The following is a 21,901-nucleotide window of genomic DNA, read 5'->3' as shown; positions in this document are numbered from 1 at the left end:
AACACACAGGTTCCTGGCCATTTACGTTGACGCATCAATTGTCTAGTGAGCACTGCATCTTGAGAAAGTTTCCAAAGAAAAATCTGGATCTTAAGAAGGAGTTTGGCTTTCCAAATCCATTTGTAATTGCACCCACCGAGTGGTTTTTCTTGTCCGACCGCCATGTTTCGGGAGCTACCTTAAGCGTGCAGCTGCTACATGGCCTCACTGTTTTAGGTGAGCGCACATGTTGGCGGGAGGAGAGCACCCAGACCCAAATCTCAGCGACCGGCCACCCATGCCCTGGTTGTCTCTTTATTTATCCGCGGGGTCAGCAGCTGAGCAGTGACCAGTGAGCAGAGCACCACCAAGAGCCAGCCGCCGCTTCCTTCTATTCGCAACGCCGGTAAGCCAAGCTTCAGCTCTCCATGGACGCCACGTCCTAGCCGCCGCTGCGCATCGTGCTCTGCCCCTACCTCTCTTTTGGCCACCTGCTTCCGTACCTGGAGCTCGCCGAGCGCCTGGCGCTGCCCGGCCACCTTGTGTCCACCCCGCGCAACCTCGCCCGCCTCCCGCCGCTGCGCCCCGCTGCGGCGCCGCACGTGGACCTCGTCGAGCTCCCCTTGCCGTGCGTCAACGACCTGCCCGACAGCGCGGAGTCCACCAACGATGTCACCGCCACCGATCATGAGCTCCACTAGAAGGCTTTCGACGGCCTCGCCGCGCCCTTTGGGAGTTCTTGGCCGCTGCGTGCGCCGACGAGGCCACGAGGCCTCACTGGATCATCGTCGACTGCTTCCACCACCGGGCCACCGCCGCCGCCCTCGAGCACAAGGTACGATCCAATCCACCAGAGACGGCTAGTTTGGCGGCAGGCCGGCAGCTTTGTTGGTTCCATCACATGCATGTCTCAAATCTAGTTGCCTTGAATGCCAGGTACCATGTGCGGCGCTTCTGACGACCGCTGCCATGTTCGCTGCCGTCCCCCGCCCGCCATTGGAGCACCCCGAGGCAGGCTCTGCCGTTGCCTCTATGTTTGAACAGGCCACCGCTGCTAGGCGCGTTGTGCCCAGTTACGAGCGAAATGCGATGACACGGTTTGTCGCCGTGCATGGAACGTCATCGGGTATGTCCAGGCTCTGGCGCTGCATCTTGACAGAGAAGAGATGCACACCAACAGCCATCCGGAGCTGCGTCGAGTAGGAGCCTGAGTCCTTCCCGCTCTTAGCAACCCTCCATGGCAAGCCGATGCTGCCCCTCGGCCTTCTGCCGCCGTGCCGCTGGCAGCAATGGAGAAGACCATGCCACTGTTTGGTGGTTGGATGCACAACCGCCCGGCTCGGTGGTGTACGTGGCGCTAGGGAGCGAGGTGCCACTTCGCGAGGAGCAGGTGCGCGAGCTGGCCCTCGGCCTGGAGCTCACCGGGACGCGCTTCCTCTGGGCTCTCAGGAAGCCCATCGGTGCCGATGACGACCCTCTCCCGCCTAGCTTCGAGGAGCACACCCACGACCGCAGACTGGTGGCCACGGGGTGGGTGCCCTAGATGAGCATCCTGGCGCACGCGACCGTCGGCGGGTTCTTGACGCACTGTGGCCGGAACTCGCTGATCGAAGGGCTCCTATTCGGGCACCCACTCGTCATGCTGCCCATCTTCAGCGACCAAGGGCCCAATGCGCGACAAATGGAAGCGGAGAAGGTAGGGTTGCAGGTGGTGAGGGACAAGGACGACGGGTCCTTCGACCGCCATGGCGTCGCGAGCGCCGTCCGGGCAGTCATGGTTGAGGGAGAAGAAAGAAGGGGCTTCGTGGCAAACGCACTGAAGATGCAAGCAGTCATAGCGGATAAGGCACTCCAGGATAGCTACATCAATGAGTTTGTACAACACCTCAGATCTTACGGTGCTGCAGGGGCAGACACAATGGGCGTGTTTGGTTGCCCGCATCGAGCCCAACCAGTCCTGCGCGGGAAGGGAGAGGCCTGTTTGGTTGCCCGGTTTTCCTATTGGGCCTGCATCGCACGCTCCTCAAAGCAGCCCAGAGCCTGGCTCACTGGAAACGCTCGGATCGGCAGTTTCTCGCGAGCCAGGCTGAGTGCGGCGCGAGGTCGCACGAGCAGGAGCGAGGCGAGGGCGAGGGGGATGGCGGGAGATGGAAATCTGGCGCGTCGTCCTGGCGCCAAATTAGCCTCACCCCCCTTTCACTCGCTCACCCATAGCCAATGCCCCCTTTCTTCCCTATTGCCCCACCATCGGCGGTGGCTGCGATTTCAGATCTGAGCTATAGGCGGCGGCAGAAGAGGCGGCGGCGTTTGTGGCGGATCTGGTGCTGCCCTTGTTGTTGGCCACTGTCTGGTCGACCTAGTCTGTGCCATGGCTCCCCCTACGCCGTCCTCGTCTCGGATGCTGGTAAGCAGCACCCCTCCCCCCTTTGTTAGATCACTGGTTAGGCCATTAAGCTAGGTGTAGGATCGATTTCCCACTAAATGAACTGTCGATGTCGACTAGGTTATGGACGCACGGATGAGGTTGATAATCCAGGCAGCAGCACTGATTAGTGTGATTCATGCATGGGTCATGTTCATGCACCAGAGTTGTTCGTCGTGCTGGGAGATCTTTGATCCGCTATGGTCCATTGTTTCCCCGGGAACATGAGATGATCCAAAATCAGAACTACATCTACAACTGCAATGACGTCGAGGCTCTGTGGATGCTTAGAATGAAAAGAGCACCATTTGCCAGGCTTGTCGAGACCTTCAGGAGCAGGGGCTGTTACAAGATAGCATCAACACTGGTGTCAAAGAGCAAGTGGCCATGTTCCTTGCTACCTCTTGAGCACTTGCGTTGGTTTTCCCTTGAAGAGGAAAGGGTGGTGCAACAAAGTAGCGTAAGTATTTCCCTCAGTTTTTGAGAACCAAGGTATCAATCTAGTAGGAGACTACGCGCGAGTCCCTCGCACCTACACAAAACAAATAAATCCTCACAACCAACGCGATAAGGGGTTCAATCCCTACACGGTCACTTACGAGAGTGAGATCTGATAGATATGATAAGATAATATTTTTGGTATATGATAAAGATGCAAAGTAAAATAAAAGCAATGAAAATAACTAAGTATTGGAAGATTAATATGATGAAGATAGACCCGGGGGCCATAGGTTTCACTAGTGGCTTCTCTCAAGAGCATAGGTATTTTACGGTGGGTGAACGAATTACTGTTGAGCAATCGACAGAATTGAGCATAGTTATGAGAATATCTAGGTATGATCATGTATATAGGCATCACGTCCAAGACAAGTAGACCGACTCCTGCTTGCATCTACTACTATTACTCCACGCATCGACTGTTGGGGAACGTAGCAGAATTTTAAAATTTTCTATGCATCACCAAGATCAATCTATGGAGTCATCTAGCAACGAGGGAGAGAGGAGTGCATCTACATACCCTTGTAGATCGCGCGCGGAAGCGTTCAAGAGAACGAGGTTGATGGAGTCATACTCATCGTGATCCAAATCACCGATGACCAAGTGCCGAACGGACAATACCTCCGCGTTCAACACACGTATGGTCGGGAAGACGTCTCCTCCTTCTTGATCCAGCAAGGGGGAAGGAGAGGTTGATGAAGATCCAGCAGCACGACGGCGTGGTGGTGGATGCAGCAGGATCCCGGCAGGGCTTCGCCAAGCGCAAGCGGGGAGGAGAGGTGTTACGGAGGGAGAGGGAGGCGCCAAGAGCAAGGGGTATGGCTGCCCTCCCTCCCCCCTCTTTATATAGGGGCCTTGGGGGGGGGGGGCGCCGGCCCTAGGAGATGAATCTCCAAGGGGGCGGCGGCCAAGGGGGGGCTTCCCCCCCAAGCCAAGTGGGGGGCGCCCCCACCCCTAGGGTTTCCCAACCCTAGGCGCAGTGGAGGCCCAAGGGGGGGGGCGCACCAGCCCACTAGGGGATGGTTCCCCTCCTAATTCAGCCCATGGGGCCCTCTGGGATAGGTGGCCCCACCCGGTGGACCTCCGGGACCCTTCCGGTGGTCCAGGTACAATACCGGCGACCCCCGAAACCTTCCCGATGGCCGAAACTGGACTTCCTATATATAAATCTTTACCTCCGGACCATTCCGGAACTCCTCATGATGTCCAGGATCTCATCCGGGACTCCGAACAACTTTCGGGTTACTGCATACTAATATCTCTACAACCCTAGCGTCACCGAACCTTAAGTGTGTAGACCCTACGGGTTCGGGAGACATGCAGACATGACCGAGACGCCTCTCCGGTCAATAACCAACAGCGGGATCTGGATACCCATGTTGGCTCCCACATGGTCCACGATGATCTCATCGGATGAACCACGATGTCGAGGATTCAATCAATCCATATACAATTCCCTTTGTCAATCGGTACGTTACTTGCCCGAGACTCGATCGTAGGTATCCCAATACCTCGTTCAATCTCGTTACCGGCAAGTCACTTTACTCGTGCCTTAATGCATGGTCCCATGATCAACCACTTGGTCACATTGAGCTCATTGTGATGATGCATTACCGACTGGGCCCAGAGATACCTCTCCGTCACACGGAGTGACAAATCCCAGTCTCGATTCGTGACAACCCAATAGACACTTTCGGAGATACCTGTAGTGTACCTTTATAGTCACCCAGTTACGTTGTGACGTTTGGCACACCCAAGGCACTCCTACGGTATCCGGGAGTTGCACAATCTCATGGTCTAAGGAAATGATACTTGACATTCGGAAAAGCTACAGCAAATGAACTACACGATCTTTGAGCTATGCTTAGGATTGGGTCTTCTCCATCACATCATTCTCCTAATGATGTGATCCCGTTATCAATGACATCCAATGTCCATAGTCAGGAAACCATGACTATCTTTTGATCAACGAGCTAGTCAACTAGAGGCTCACTAGGGACGTGTTGTGGTCTATGTATTCACACATGTATTACAATTTTCGGATAACACAATTATAGCATGAACAATAGACAATTATCATGAACAAATAAATATAATAATAACCATTTTATTATTGCCTCTAGGGCATATTTCCAACATCGACCGCAATCCAGCATGCATCTAGAGTATTAAGTTCATAAGAACATAGTAACGCCTTAAGCAAGATGACATGATGTAGAGGGATAAATTCATGCAATATGATAAAAACCCCATCTTGTTATCCTCGATGGCAACAATACAATACGTGCCTTGCTGCCCCTACTGTCACTGGGAAAGGACACCACAAGACTGAACCCAAAGCTAAGCACTTCTCCCATTGCAAGAAAGATCAATCTAGTAGGCCAAACCAAACTGATAATTCGAAGAGACTTGCAAAGATAACCAATCATACATAAAAGAATTCAGAGAAGATTCAAATATTGTTCATAGATAAACTTGATCATAAACCCACAATTCATCGGTCTCAACAAACACACCGCAAAAGAAGATTACATCGAATAGATCTCCACAAGAGAGGGGGAGAACTTTGTATTGAGATCCAAAAAGAGAGAAGAAGCCATCTAGCTAATAACTATGGACCCGTAGGTCTGAGGTAAACACTTACACTTCATCGGAGAGGCTATGGTGTTGATGTAGAAGCCCTCCGTGATCGATGCCCCCTCCAGCGGAGCTCCGGAACAGGCCCCAAGATGGGATCTCGTGGATACAGAAAGTTACGGCGGTGGAATTAGGGTTTTGGCTCCGTATCTGATCGTTTGTGGGTACATAGGTATATATAGGAGGAAGAAGTATGTCGGTGGAGCAACAGGGAGCCCACGAGGGTGGAGGGCGCGCCTGGGTGGGGGGGGGGGGGGAGGCGCGCCCCCTACCTCGTGTCCTCCCTGTTAGTTGGTTGATGTAGGGTCCAAGTCTCCTCGATCATGTTCGGTGAGAAAATCACGTTCCCGCAGGTTTCATTCCGTTTGGACTCCGTTTGATATTCCGTTTCTTCGAAACCCTAAAATAGGCAAAAAACAACAATTCCGGGCTGGGCCTTCGGTTAGTAGGTTAGTCCCAAAAATAATATAAAAGTGGATAATAAAGCCCAATAATGTCCAAAGCAGTAGATAATATAGCATGGAGCAATAAAAATTATAGATACGTTGGAGACGTATCAAGCATCCCCAAGCTTAATTCCTGCTCGTCCTCGAGTAGGTAAATGATAAAAACAGAATTTTTGATGTGGAATGCTACTTGGCATAATTTCAATGTAATTCTTCTTAATTGTGGCATGAATATTCAGATTCGAAAGATTCAAGACAAAAGTTTAATATTGACATAAAAATAATAAAACTTCAAGCATACTAACTAAGAAATTATGTCTCTTCAAAATAACATGGCCAAAGAAAGTTATCCCTACAAAATCATATAGTCTGGCTATGCTCTATCTTCACCACACAAAGTATTTAAATCATGCACAACCCCGATGACAAGCTAAGCAATTGTTTCATACTTTTGACATTCTCAAAACTTTTTAATCTTCACGCAATACATGAGCGTGAGCCATGGACATAGCACTTTAGGTGGAATAGAATGGTGGTTGTGGGGGAGACAAAAAGGGAGAAGATAGTCTCACATCAACTAGGCGTATGATAACCCACAAGTATAGGGGATCGCAACAGTTTTCGAGGGTAGAGTATTCAACCCAAATTTATTGATTCAACACAAGGGGAGCCAAAGAATATTCTCAAGTATTAGCAGTTGAGTTGTCAATTCAACCACACCTGGAAACTTAATATCTACAGCAAAGTATTTAGTAGCAAAGTAATATGATAGTAGTGGTAACGGCAGCAAATGGTAATGATAGCAAAAGTAATGTTTTTGGTATTTTGTAGTGATGATAGCAATAGCAACGAAAAAGTAAATAAGCGAAGAACAATATATGGAAAGCTCGTAGGCAATGGATCAATGATGGAGAATTATGCCGGATGCGGTTCATCATGTAACAGTCATAACCTAGGGTGACACAGAATTAGCTTCAATTCATCAATGTAATGTAGGCATGTATTCCGAATATAGTCATACATGCTTATGGAAAAGAACTTGCATGACATCTTTTGTCCTACCCTCCCGTGGCAGCGGGGTCCTAGCGAAAACTAAGGGATATTAAGGCCTCCTTTTAATAGAGTACCGGACCAAAGCATTAACACATAGTGAATACATGAACTCCTCAAACTACGGTCATCACCGGTAAGTATCCCGATTATTGTCACTTCGGGGTTAACGGATCATAACACATAATAGGTGACTATAGACTTGCAAGATAGGATCAAGAACTCTCATATATTGATGAAAACATAATAGGTTCAGATCTGAAATCATGGCACTCAGGGCCTAGTGACAAGCATTATGCATAGCAAAGTCATAGCAACATCAATCTCAGAACATAGTGGATACTAGGGATCAAACCCTAACAAAACTAAGTCGATTACATGATAAATCTCATCCAACCCATCACCGTCCAGCAAGCTTACAATGGAATTACTCACGCATGGCGGTGAGCATCATGAAATTGGTGATGGAGGAAGGTTGATGATGACGATGGCGACGGATTCCCCTCTCCAGAGCCCCGAATGGACTCCAGATCAGCCCTCCTGAGAGGTTTTAGGGCTTGGCGGCGGCTCCATATCATAAAATGCGATGAATCCTTCTTCTTTATATTTTTCTCTCCGAAACCAAATATATAGAGTTGGAGTTGAGGTCGGAGGAGCTCCAGGGGGCCCACGAGGTAGGGGGCGCGCCGTAGGGGGGCAGGCGCGCCCCCCACCCTCGTGGACAGGTGGTGCCCCCTAGTCTTCATCTTTTGCAGGGATTTTTTTATTATTTCCGACAAGATGTTCCGTGAAGTTTCAGGCCATTCCGAGAACTTTTGTTTCTGCACATAAATAACACCATGGCAATTCTGCTGAAAACAGCGTCAGTCCGGGTTAGTTTCATTCAAATCATGTAAGTTAGAGTCCAAAATAAGGGCAAAAGTGTTTGGAAAAGTAGATACGACGGAGACGTATCAACTCCCCCAAGCTTAAACCTTCGCTTGTCCTCAAGCAATTCAGTTGACAAACTGAAAGTGATAAAGAAAAACTTTTACAAACTCTGTTTGCTCTTGTTGTTGTAAATATGTAAAGCCAGCATTCAAGTTTTCAGCAAAGATTATGAACTAACCATATTCACAATAACACATAGGTCTCATGTTTACTCATATCAATGGCATAATCAACTAGCAAGCAATAATAATAAATCTCAGATGACAAAACTTTCTCAAAACAATCATAATATGATATAACAAGATGGTATCTCGGTAGCCCTTTCTGAGACCACAAAACATAAATGCAGAGCACCTTTAAAGATCAAGGACTGACTAGACATTGTAATTCATGGTAAAAGAGATCCAGTCAAGTCATACTCAATGTAAACTAACAGTAATGAATGCAAATGAGAGTGGTGCTCTCCAACTGGTGCTTTTTAATAAGAGGATGATGAGTCAACATGAAAGTAAATAGATAGGCCCTTCGCAGAGGGAAGCGGGGATTTGTAGAGGTGCCAGAGCTCGGTTTTGAAATAGAGGTGAATAATATTTTGAGCGGTATACTTTCATTGTCAACATAACAACCAAGAGATGGCGATATCTTCCATGCTACACACATTATAGGCGGTTCCCAAACAGAATGGTAAAGTTTATACTCCCCCTCCACCAACAAGCATCAATCCATGGCTTGCTCGAAACAACGAGTGCTTCCAACTAACAAGAGTCCCACGGGGAGTTGTGTTTGCAATTATTTTGATTTGATTTGCATAAAGCATGGGACTGGGCATCCCGGTGACCAGCCCTTTTCTCGTGAGTGAGGAGCGGAGTCCACTCCTCTTGAGAATAACCCGCCTAACATGGAAGATAAGGACAGCCCTAGTTGATACATGAGCTATTAGAGCATACAAAACAGGATATTAATTTGAAGGTTTAGAGTTTGGCACATACAAATTTACTTGGAACAGCGGGTAGATACCGTATATAGGTAGGAATGGTGGACTCATATGGAATAACTTTGGGGTTTATGGAGTTGGATGCACAAGCAGTATTCCCGCTTAGTACAGGTGAAGGCTAGAAAAAGACTGGGAAGCGACCAGCTAGAGAGTGACAACAGTCATGAACATGCATTAAAATTAATTAACACCGAATACAAGCATGACTAGGATATAATCCACCATGAACATAAAGATCGTGAAGGCTATGTTGATTTTCTTTCAACTACATGCGTGAACATGTGCCAAGTCAAGTCACTTAAATCAATCAGAGGAGGATACCACCCTATCATACCACATCACAACCATTTTAATAGCATGTTGGCACGCAAGGTAAACCTTTCTAAGCTCCTAGCTAATTAAGCATGGCACAAGAAACTACGATCTCTAATTGTCATTGCAAAAATGTTTATTCATAATAGGCTGAATTAGGAATGATGAACTAATCATATTTACAAAAACAAGAGAGGTCGAGTTCATACCAGCTTTTCTCATCCCAGTCAGTCCATCATATATCGTCATAATTGCCTTTCACTTGCACGACCAAACGATGTGAATAATAATAATAGTGCATGTGCATTGGACTGAGTTGGAATCTGCAAGCATTCAATAAACACGAGAAGACAAGGCAATATGGGCTCTTTTGCCAGATCAACAATAATGCATATAAGAACCACTTCAACAATTTAATCATGGTCTTCTCCTATCGACCCCAAAGAAAAGAAAAGAAATAAAACTATTTACATGGGAAATCTCCCAACAAGCAAAAGAAGAACAGGAAATCTTGTTGGGTTTTCTTTTTAATTACTACTACAAGCATGGAAAGTAAACTAATTAAAAACTAAAACTAATTTTTTGGGTTTTTCTTAAGGTTTATCAAACACACAAGAAGAAAGCATAAAAAGGAAATAAACTAGCATGGATGTTACAATGAAAAAGTATGAGCACCGACATCTAGCAATGAGTGTGTTCTTGCTACCTCTTTTAGCACTGCGTTGGTTTTCCCCGAAGAGGAAGGGATGATGCAGCAAAGTAGCGTAAGTATTTCCCTCAGTTTTTGAGAACCAAGGTATCAATCCAGTAGGAGGCTACGCGCGAGTCCCTCGCACCTGCACAAAACAAATAAATCCTCGCAACCAACGCAAATAGGGGTTGTCAATCCCTATAGGGCCACTTACGAGAGTGAGATCTGATAGATATGAAAAGATAATATTTTTGGTATTTTTATGATAAAGATGCAAAGTAAAATAAAGGCAAAGTAAATAGCAAAGTAAATAACTAAGTAGTAGGAGATTGATATGATAAAGATAGACCCGGGGGGCGTAGGTTTCACTAGTGGCTTCTCTCGAGAGCATAAGTATTCTACGGTGGGTGAACAAATTACTGTTGAGCAATTGACAGAATTGAGCATAGTTATGAGAATATGTAGGTATGATCATGTATATAGGCATCACGTCCGAGACAAGTAGACCGACTCCTGAATGCATCTACTACTATTACTCCACTCATCGACCGCTATCCAGCATGCATCTAGAGCATTAAGTTAAAAACAGAGTAACACTTTAAGCAAGATGACATGATGTAGAGGGATAGACTCATGCAATATGAAGAAAACCCCTACTGTCACTGGGAAAGGACACCACAAGACTGAACCCAAAGCTAAGCACTTCTCCCATTGCAAGAAAGATCAATCTAGTAGGCCAAACCAAACTGATAATTCGAAGAGACTTGCAAAGATAACCAATCATACATAAAAGAATTCAGAGAAGATTCAAATATTATTCATAGATAGACTTGATCATAAACCCACAATTCATCGGTCTCAACAAACACACCGCAAAAAGAAGATTACATCGAATAGATCTCCACAAGAGAGGGGGAGAACATTGTATTGAGATCCAAAAAGAGAGAAGAAGCCATCTAGCTACTAACTATGGACCCGTAGGTCTGAGGTAAACTACTCACACTTCATCGGAAGGGCTATGGTGTTGATGTAGAAGCCCTCCGTGATCGATGCCCCCTCTGGCGGAGCTCCGGAACAGGCCCCAGAGATGGGATCTCATGGATACAGAAAGTTACGACGGTGGAATTAGGGTTTTGGCTCCGTATCTGATCGTTTGGGGGTACGTGGGTATATATAGGAGGAAGAAGTACGTCGGTGGAGGAATAGGGGGCCCACGAGGGTGGAGGGAGCGTCTGGGGGGGGGGGGGGGAGGCGCGCCCCCTACCTTGTGCCTCCTGTCACGTGTCTTGGCGCAGGGTCCAAGTCTCCTGAGTTGTATTCGATGAGAAAATCACGTTCCCGAAGGTTTCATTCCGTTTGGAGTCCGTTTGATATTCCTTTTCTTCGAAACCCTAAAACAGGCAAAAACAGCAATTCTGGGATGGGCCTCCGGTTAATAGGTTAGTCCCAAAAATAATATAAAAGTGGATAATAAAGCCCAATAATGTCCAAAACAGTAGATACTATAGCATGGAGCAATCAAAAATTATAGATACGTTGGAGACATATCATGTGTGAACATAAATGTAATGTCGGTGGGAAATACGTACTCCCCCAAGTTTAGGCCTTTGGCCTAAGCTGGTCTATGGCCACGGCTGGCCTGGCGGATATCCATAATGATAGTTGGGGTCATACTGCGAAGAAGAAGACTCTGATTGCCACTGGTTGGCAATCATCTCTGGACCCCACTGGTGATTAGACTGTCGTGGAGGATCAACTTGTGGTTCCGACTCTGGCTCTGCGGCCGATGCAGGGTTCCGGTAGGCGTGAATATCCTCCGGCGAGACGAGGTACTGGCCTGCAGATAAATCAAACAAGGAAGGAGCAGGCAAGGTAATAGTCTCCGGATGATGTTTATCAAAGAACAATTTGTATTTAAGCTCCCCTTCCCTATTCTTTATAATGAAATCATGTACTACCATACTCTTATAATCTAAATAAACACGAGGCAACAATTTTTCTTCCTTCTCATAATGCCTAATAGGTATGTTAAAATGTGCAGCTAGGCGTGAAGCATAGATGCCTCCAAAGATGAGGCCCTTTGTATGGTTCAGACTTAACCGTTTAGCAATAATACCACCCATACTAACAGAGTTATCACAGAATAAACCATGGAACAAAATAATAATATCAGGAACACTAAGGTTTCCACAGTTTCCGCGACCAATTAAGCAATGACTAGCAAATATTGCAAAGTAGCGTAAAACAGGAAAATGTATGCTAGTGATTCGTGCATCGGAAACCTTCCTCGTTTCCCCTACAGTGATGGTATCAATAAACCCATCCACATCGTCACGATGTGGTTCCTCTATTTTGCCCTCGAAAGGGATCAAACAAACCCGACAAAAATCATAAAGTGACATCTTCTTAACCACATCATATAAATGAAACTCTACTGAAGGAGGTGATTCCCTAGGATAATAGTAGAAGTTTTGCACAAAAGTATTTGTGAGTAAGAGATATTGTTCGCGTTCGTCGCTGAGCAAGTCGGTGAGGCCTGCATTCTTAGTCAATTCATAAAAATCCTCATAAATCCCGGTTGCTCTCAAGAATTCATCGGAGGGCCATTCACACGGCGTAACCTCCGCGGTGCGAGGCAAATTATATTTGGGGCTTCATTGCTTCTTCATTTTGCTTTTCCTTCGAGCTTCGGCTCGATGAGCCCCTCAAAAATCTTTTCATTATTCTCTGGAAAATTCTGAATTTTTTAGTAACTTCAAAATAAAAGTAAGCCAAACTCAATAATATTGGTAGCAACTACTCATACAAGTGCCTAGAGCCTATATCATGCATCAAAACTACTTGGAGCCATATAAATTTGACATGCAAACTCAAGAACATGGTCATCTAGGCAGCACAAATTTGCAATGAATAAATCACTAGAACAAAAACTAATTGGACCAATAGAGGAGTCACATACCAAGGAACAATCTCCCCAAGCAGTTTTGTGAGAGGTGCTTTGAGCAAGGAGATCGAAAATGGCAGCAAAATGAGCTTGGACTCGGATTTGAGCTGGATATTCGTGTTTGTGGGAGGAAGGAGTGTGTGGGTGCAAGGATAAGTGGAGGAGGGCCACCATGGCCCACGAGGCAGGGGCGCGCACCCAGGGGGGTAGGGCGCGCCCCTGACCCTCGTGGCCAGGTGCCAGCTCCTCCTGCTGTGTTCTCAGTGCCAAATATTCTCAAATATTCTAGAAAAAATCATATTTAAATTTCAGGGCATTTGGAGAACTTTTATTTTCAGGGTATTTTTATAGGGCCATTTGCATTTCTGTCCCTAACTCGAACCACCTAATCAGATATACCCCTAATTCGAAAGCCTGCTCAAATTTGCCCCTCCGCCGTTAGGTGCCCTTACAGAAAAGCCCTTCTGCGCCGTTACCGTCTGGTCAAACAACTTTGACCGTCCTGAAAAAAATAGCAAAAAAATTTAAAAAAATCTAAAATTTTGTGAGATCGAAGATACTCATGTGCGCAAGGTGCGTGCAAATTTTTGTGCTATTTGGACATTGCAGGAGCTCGTGGCGAGGAAAAACAGTTAATATGCACGCTAGTGAACAGTAAATTTGAAATAAAATAGCAAGAAAATTCAAAAAAATATGAAATTTTTTGGCATCAAAGAGGCTTGGGTGCACAAGGTGCTTGCAAGTTTTTGTGATCAAATGACTTGCGAGGAGCTCTCGCAAGAAAAAACAAAATAGTCATTTTTTCCCAAGTTTTTTCCCGGGCCAGATTTTGTTTTTTTCTCCACAAGCCCCTCCAATGTCCAAACACAACAAAAATTGGCACGCAGCTTTTAGACCATAGCCTCTTTGATGCCAAAAAATTTCATATTTTTTTGAATTTTCTTGCTATTTTTTTGAATTTACTGTTCACAGGCTTACATATTTACTGTTTTTCCTTTGACACGAGCTCCTGAATGCCCAAACAGCACAAAAAATTGCACGCACCTTGCGAACCTGAGTATCTTTGATCTCACAAATTTTCAGATTTTTTAGATTTTTTTTGCTATTTTTTTGGGGCCGGTCAATGCCCTTTGACCGGCTTTGACCGGACGGTAACGGCGCAAAAGGGCATTTATGTAAGGGCACGTAACGACGGAGGGGCATTTTTGAGCAGGCTTTCGAATTAGGGGAAAATGTGAGTAGTGGGTTCGAGTTAGGGACACAGATCTAAAAGACCCATTTTTATATTGCACGGATAATTCAGATAACAGACAGAAAATACTATTTTTATTTTATTTAAAATAAATAACAAAAATTAAAAGTAGGGTACAGAATGTTGTGCCTTCTAGTTTCATCCATCTCATGATCATCAAAAGGAATCCACTAGCAAGGTTGATCAAGTCTTGTTAACGAACTCATTCGGAATAACATGGAACCGGAGAAATTTCGAATAACACTATGTTACCTCAATGGGGATATGCACATCCTCAATAATAAGAATATCATATTTCTTCTTGACAGTAGGAAGAGGAAATTCAAAACCTCCAAATATAATTGATGGAATTTTTCCAATAGATTTGATACTATGAACTTGAGGTTGTTTCCTCGGAAAGTGTACCGTATGCTCATTACCATTAACATGAAAAGTGACATTGCCTTTAGTGCAATTAATAACAGCCCCTGCAGTATTCAAAAAGGGTCTTCCAAGAATAATAGACATACTATCGTCCTCGGGAATATCAAGAATAACAAAGTCCGTTAAAATAGTAATGTTTGCAACTACAACAGGCACATCCTCACAAATACCGACAGGTATGGCAGTTGATTTATCAGCCATTTGCAAAGATATTTCAATAGGTGTCAACTTATTCAAATCAAGTCTACGATATAAAGAGAGAGGCATAACACTAACACCGGCTCCAAGATCACATAAATCAGTTTTAACATAGTTTCTTTTAGTGGAGCATGGTATATTGGGTACTCCTAGATCTCCAAGTTTCTTTGGTATTCCACCCTTAAAAGTATAATTAGCAAGCATGGTGGAAATTTCAGCTTCTGGTATCTTTCTTTTATTAGTGACAATTTCTTTCATGTACTTAGCATAAGGATTCATTTTAAGCATACCAGTTAATCGCATACGCAAAAAAATAGGTCTAATAATTTCAGCAAAGCACTCAAAATCTTCATCATCCTTTTTCTTGGATGGTTTGGGAGGAAAAGGCATGGGTTTCTGAACCCAAGGCTCTCTTTCCTTTCTGTGTTTCCTAGCAACAAAGTCTTTCTGATCATAACATTGATTCTTTGATTGTGGGTTATCAAGATCAACAGTAGGTTCAATTTCTACATCATTATCATTACTAGGTTGAGCATCATCATGACCATTTTTATTAACATTATCACTAGTTTCAGGTTCATTACCAGATTGTGTTTCAGCATCAGAAATAGAAATATCATTTGGATTATCAGGTGGTTGAGCTATAGGTTCACTAGAAGCATGCAGAGTCCTATCATTTTTCTTTTTCTTCCTTTTAGAAGGACTAGGTGCATCTATATTATTTCTCTGAGAATCTTGCTCAATTCTCTTAGGGTGGCCTTCAGGATACAAAGGTTCCTGAGTCATTCTACCAGTTCTAGTAGCCACTCTAACAACATAATCATTATTCTTACTATTCAATTCATTAAGCAAATCATTTTGAGCTCTAAGTACTTGTTCTACTTGAGTGGTAACCATAGAATCATGTTTACTAATAAGTTTAAGTTCACCTTTAACATTAGCCATATAATCACCCAAGTGTTCAAGCATATTTGAATTGTATTTCAATTGTCTACCAAAATAATCATTGAAGTCTTCTTGCTTAGCCATAAATTTATCAAACTCATCTAAGCATGGGCTAGCAAACTTAGTAAATGGGATTTCAGCTTTGTCATATCTATAGAGAGAATTTACCTTTACTACCTGTGTCGGGTTATCAAGACCATGAGTTTCTTCAATAGGTAATGGATTAAGGTCATATGTTTCTTCAACAGGCGGTAAATTAAGACCATGTATTTCTTCAATAGGAGGTAAATTCTTAACATCTTCAGCTTTAATACCTTTTTCTTTCATAGATTTCTTTGCCTCTTGCATATCTTCAGGACTGAGAAATAGAACACCTCTCTTCTTCGGAGTTGGTTTAGGAATAGGCTCAGGAAGTGTCCAATTATTTTCGTTTGTCAACATATTATTCAATGAATTTCAGCTTCATCCGGTGTTCTTTCCCTGAAAACAGAACCAGCACAACTATCTAGTTAATCTCTGGAAGCGTCGGTTAGTCCATTATAAAAGATATCAAGTATTTCATTTTTCTTAAGAGGATGATCAGGCAAAGCATTAAGTAATTGGAGAAGCCTCCCCCAAGCTTGTGGGAGACTCTCTTCTTCAATTTGCACAAAATTATATATATCCCTTAAAGCAGCTTGTTTCTTATGAGCAGGGAAATATTTAGCAGAGAAGTAATAAATCATATCCTGGGGACTACGCACACAGCCAGGATCAAGAGAATTAAACCATATCTTAGCATCACCCTTTAATGAGAACGGAAGTATTTTAAGGATATAAAAGTAGCGAGTTTTCTCATCATTAGTGAACGGGGTGGCTATATCATTTAATTTAGTATGATGTGCCACAACAGTTTCAGATTCATAGCCATGAAAAGGATCAGATTCAACCAAAGTAATTATATCAGGATCAACAGAGAATTCATAATCCTTATCAGTAACACAGATAGGTGAAGTAGCAAAAGCAGGGTCAGGTTTCATTCTAGCATTAAGAGATTGCTGCTTCCATTTAGCTAATAGTTTCTTAAGATCACTTCTATTATTACAAGCAAGAATAGCTCTAGCAGATTCTTCATCCAGAACATAACCCTCAAGAACAACTGGCAATTCATAAGTATTAGGGGGAGAGTCTTCATCATCACTATCTTTAGTATAATCAGTTTCAATAATTTCGTTCTCTCCAACCCTAGCAAGTTGTTCATCAAGAAAGAAAGTCTCTTTTAGTTTCTTCATCCATAACATAGCCCTCAGGCACAACAGGTAATTCATATTTATTAGGAGAGCCTTCATAATCACTTTCATCAGTATTATCAGTTTCAATAATTTCATTCTCTCTAGCCCTAGCAAGTTGTTCATCAAGAAATTCACCGAGTGGCACAGTAGTATCAGGCATAGAAGTAGTTTCATCATAAGTATCATGCATAGCAGAAGTGGCATCATCAATAATATGCGACATCAGAATTAATAGCAGAAGCAGGTTTAGGTGTCGCAAGCTTACTCAAAACAGAAGGTGAATCAAGTGCAGAGCTAGATGGCAGTTCCTTACCTCCCCTCGCAGTTGAGGGATAAATCTTGGTTTTTGGATCTCTCAAGTTCTTCATAATGATAAGCCGATATAAATCCCAAGTGACTCAAAGAATAGAGCTATGCTCCCCGGCAACGGCGCCAGAAAATAGTCTTGATAACCCACAAGTATAGGGGATCGCAACAGTTTTCGAGAGTAGAGTATTCAACCCAAATTTATTGATTGGACACAAGGGGAGCCAAAGAATATTCTCAAGTATTAGCAGCTGAATTGTCAATTCAACCACACGTGGAAACTTAATATCTGCAGAAAAGTATTTAGTAGCAAAGTAATATGATAGTAGTGGTAATGGTAGCAAAAGGTAATGATAGCAAAAGTAATGTTTTTGGTATTTTGTAGTGATGATAGCAATAGCAACATAAAAGTAAATAAGCGAAGAACAATATGGAAAGCTCGTAGGCAATGGATCAGTGATGGAGAATTATGTCGGATGCGGTTCATCATGTAACAGTCATAACCTAGGGTGACACAGAACTAGCTCCAATTCATCAATGTAATGTAGGCATGTATTCCGAATATAGTCATACGTGCTTATGGAAAAGAACTTGCATGACATCTTTTGTCCTACCCTCCCGTTGCAGCGGGGTCCTAGCGGAAACTAAGGGATATTAAGGCCTCCTTTTAATAGAGTACCAGACCAAAGCATTAACACATAGTGAATACATGAACTCCTCAAACTACGGCCATCACCGGTAAGTATCCCGATTATTGTCACTTCGGGGTTAACGGATCATAACACATAATAGGTGACTATAGACTTGCAAGATAGGATCAAGAACTCTCATACATTGATGAAAACATAATAGGTTCAGATCTGAAATCATGGCACTCGGGCCCTAGCACTACAAAAAAAGACACATCCGTGACATTTTGGGCTGAACGAATTTTTTTCTGTCATACATATGATACTTCTATGACGATAATTGTGACAAAACCCGGTATCATCATAGATGTGGTGGGCTCCTACTTCTATGACAAAAAATCATGACAGAAAATGGGCTTTTCGTCCTGGGCGGGCCGGAGACGCAGATGCATGACATTCTTTGGGCCGTCCATGACGGAAAAAACCGTGGTAGAAGCGAGGAGGAGGAAAATTTCGGGGAGTTCCCGGTTACGATCGGAGGTCGGGGGCCGAGCGATGCGTGTTTCTCTCATACACGTACGCGCGTGTGTGCGAGGCGTTGGCTCTAACTGAACCCGAGTGAGGCGTTGGGCTCTAACTGAACCCGAGAGATTGCACTGCAGGCTACGCATTACTGAACCCGAGCGATCGATCAATGGCTATTAACTGAACCCGATCGAGCGATTCCTTCGCTACTGCTGCTAACCGAAGCCGATCGACGCTGCGTCTGGATGAACAGTGAGCATTGCAGGGGGGTTTGGATGAACAGTTCCCGATGGGGGTGGATGAACAGGACCCCGTGGTGTTGCCTCTGGATGAACAGGACCCCGATCGATCAAGCCGGTTGGGGCTGGATGAACAGGACCCCGTGGAGGGCTGGATGAACAATACCACCCCGTGGAGGGCAGGATGAACAGTAGATGGTGGAGGGCAGGATGAACAGTAGCCCGTGGAGGGGTGGTTGAAAAGGAGCCCGTGGAGAGGGCTGGTTGAATAGTAGCCGATGGAGTAGCGCGCGGTGGAGGTTGGATGAACAGGAGCCCGTGGATGAACAGTCGCAGGTGGAGGCTGGAGGAGGTCGACGGTGGATGAACAGTAGCTCGTGGAGGCTGGAGGGGGTCGACGGTGGAGATGAACAGTATCCCGTGGAGTCTCGTTTTGCGGTACGCCACACCCCTCCCGATGAACAGGACCCCCGTTTCGACCGTAGCGCTCCAACACAAGTCTGTTTCATCCGTTTTGCGGTACGCCACACCCCTCCCGATCAACAGGACCCCCGTTTCGATCGTAGGAGGTTTGTTTCCTCCGTTTTGCGGTACGCCAGACCCCTCCCGATCAACAGGACCCCGTTCCGAATGTAGGAGGTCCGTTTCCTCCGTTGTGTGGTACGCCAGGCCTTGTTTCCATCGGCTGTTCCGTCCAAGCCCTCCCGATGAACACGACCACACATTCCGTTCCGACCCAGCCGGTTGGCTCCCACGCGTTCCGTTGCCTCCCGATGAACACGACGCATTCCATTGCCTCCCCATGAACACGACGCATTCCGTTGCCTCCCCATGAAGACGACGCATTCCATTGCCTCCCCATGAACACGACGACGACGCTGTTTCTCCGTTCCAACCCAGCCATGTACACGAGCCCTCGCCGTACGTATGCGCGACTAGGCGTTCGAGACCCCGCCCGTATGTACACATACGTGGCTGTATTTTCTTTCTTGCACCCTGGCCGCTATACGTACGCGTACATGCTACGTGCGCGCCTCTACTACGACACATGCGCGCCTCTACATCGACCAGTATGTACGTACACGTTCGCGACAAGAATGACAACGCTACATACGCTTCGACCAGGTGGGTCCCGACTGTCAGGCACTTCCTTGCCTGCGAAGTTGTAGCTGGTGGGTCCAAGCAGTCAGGGGGCGAATCATTTTTTTTCCCGGACGCACTTCCTTGCGTGCGAAGATGCAGGTGGTGGGTCCCAGCAGTCAGGGGGAAATGTTTTTTCCGCGCAATACAGTGGCCCGTCCGGTGGGTCCCAACTGACAGGTGGAGAAATCATTATTTTCTGCGTAATAAGGAGGCACTTCCTTGCTGCGGCCGTGGACCCGGCTGTTAGCCTCTCCACGTACAGTCCACGTCCGATGGAAGTCGTTCCTTGACCACTTTGACCACGCCGCGCCGAGAGCACCAGGGCGGTGGACGACGGCGAGGCCTAGGAAGGGGACGACATGGAGGCAGGGAAGACTCGGCAGTTGTTTCCCACGCGGAGGGGAGTACGACTGTACGAGGGTTTACTGGTTCGTCTACCATCGCCGGAGAATACCCGCAGGTGTGGGTGAGTAGAGGGATGACTAGGCCAGCGATGGGAGTACGGCCGGGCGGTGAGGCCTGCGCGGCAGCATAGCCGGCCGCGAGGAGGAGGGAGCAGGCAGTCCCACCGGCGCTTGTTTGAGCGGCTGGAGTAGGAAGAGTAGAGATTGAAGAAGCACGACGGCCGTTGGATGGACATCCAACAGTCAGTGCTTGTGCGTCAACCTTTTTTTAGGAAAGCCTCAAATCTGTGGAAAACAGCATACAACCCATCTGCCATTATTTTTAATAATTTACAGCCCATTTGCTAATTCTTAAGGTTTTTTTGGAGCCCATATTCTTTTTGTTAGCATTACATCCCATATTGTGGCAACGGTTAAAAAATTATACGAAATTTTGCATATATTGGTGCGGTTCGAACTGGTTTTTAATCCAGAAATTTCGACTCACATTCAAACTGATTTTAAAAATAAATGTATATCAATATAAAATCCAACAAATTCTCCATGCATAAAAATTAATGTAATTTAAAATCTTGAAATGAAAAAAAATATATTTGAAACTAATTGCCAGTTTGATGTGTTTTAAAAATGTACAACCCATTTCTCATTACTGACGGGCCATTTTCTCGGCCAGCTGAATGAAAGCTCTCCTCGTCTTGAAAGATTTGCAGCCCAACAGGCCTGACAAAGCGACTTACTAGGCAAATCACAAAAAAACTGGGCTGTGGCCATGGACCCAGCTGTCAACCTCTCCACGTACAGTACTCTTCCGATGGAAGTCGTTCCTTGACCACGTTGCCCACGCCGCACGGAGAGCACCACGGCGGTGGACGACGGCGAGGCCTAGGAAGGGGACGACGCGGTGGTGGAAGCCCGCACGGAGAGGACTACGAGGGTTCACTGGTTCGGCTGCGGTGTGAGGCTGCCGTCGCCGCAGGGCCTGGCCAGCGGTGGGAATAGTAGGGGGCAGTGAGGCCTCTGCGGTAGCACAGCCGGCCACGGGAGGCAGGAGCATGCGGCACGACCGGCGCTGCTTTGGGTGGCTGGAGCAAGAAGACCAGAGGTTGAAGAAGCACTACAGCCGTTGGATGGACATCGTACGATCACTGGAGCTAGAATCGTTCATATTGACTAAGTTGACAAAGCCTTTCGTCCCCGTCAACTTAGTAGGCCCACAAGTCAGCCTCCCAGCAAGGTGGGTCCTAACTAGCCGGGGGAGTATTCATTTTTTGTGCGTAATAAGGAGGCACTTCCGGTGGGTCCGAGCTGACAGCAGGGGACGTTTTTTCGCGAAATACGGTGGCCCGTCCGGTGGGTCCCAGCAGTCAGGGGGAATATTTTTTTTCGCAAAATACTGGTGGCCCGTCCGGTGGGTCCCCGCTGTCAGGTGGAGGAATAATTATTTTGCACATAATAAGGAGGCACTTCCTTGCTGCGGCCGTGGACCCAGCTGTCAGCCTCTCCACGTACAGTCCATGTCCGATGGAAGCCGTTCCTTAACCACGTTGACCACGCCGCGCCGAGAGCACCAGGGCGGTGGACGACGGCGAGGCCAGGAAGGGGACGATGCGGAGCCGGGTGTGGCGCCCCTCGATTTGACCGTACACTAATCATACACGCAAAT

General features: G+C 45.9%; 1 pseudogene; it reads left to right on the top strand.

The window, feature by feature from the left end:
* The first annotated feature begins 407 nt into the window (after positions 1–407).
* Positions 408–2,595, top strand: LOC125507510 (annotated as a pseudogene).
* Positions 2,596–21,901: the final 19,306 nt, after the last annotated feature.

The sequence above is a fragment of the Triticum urartu genome, chromosome 5 (assembly GCF_003073215.2).
Source record: "Triticum urartu cultivar G1812 chromosome 5, Tu2.1, whole genome shotgun sequence".
NCBI classification, from domain to species: Eukaryota; Viridiplantae; Streptophyta; class Magnoliopsida; order Poales; family Poaceae; genus Triticum; species Triticum urartu.
Note: the sequence above shows the minus strand (reverse complement) of the source record. Positions and strands in the feature narration are given on the sequence as shown.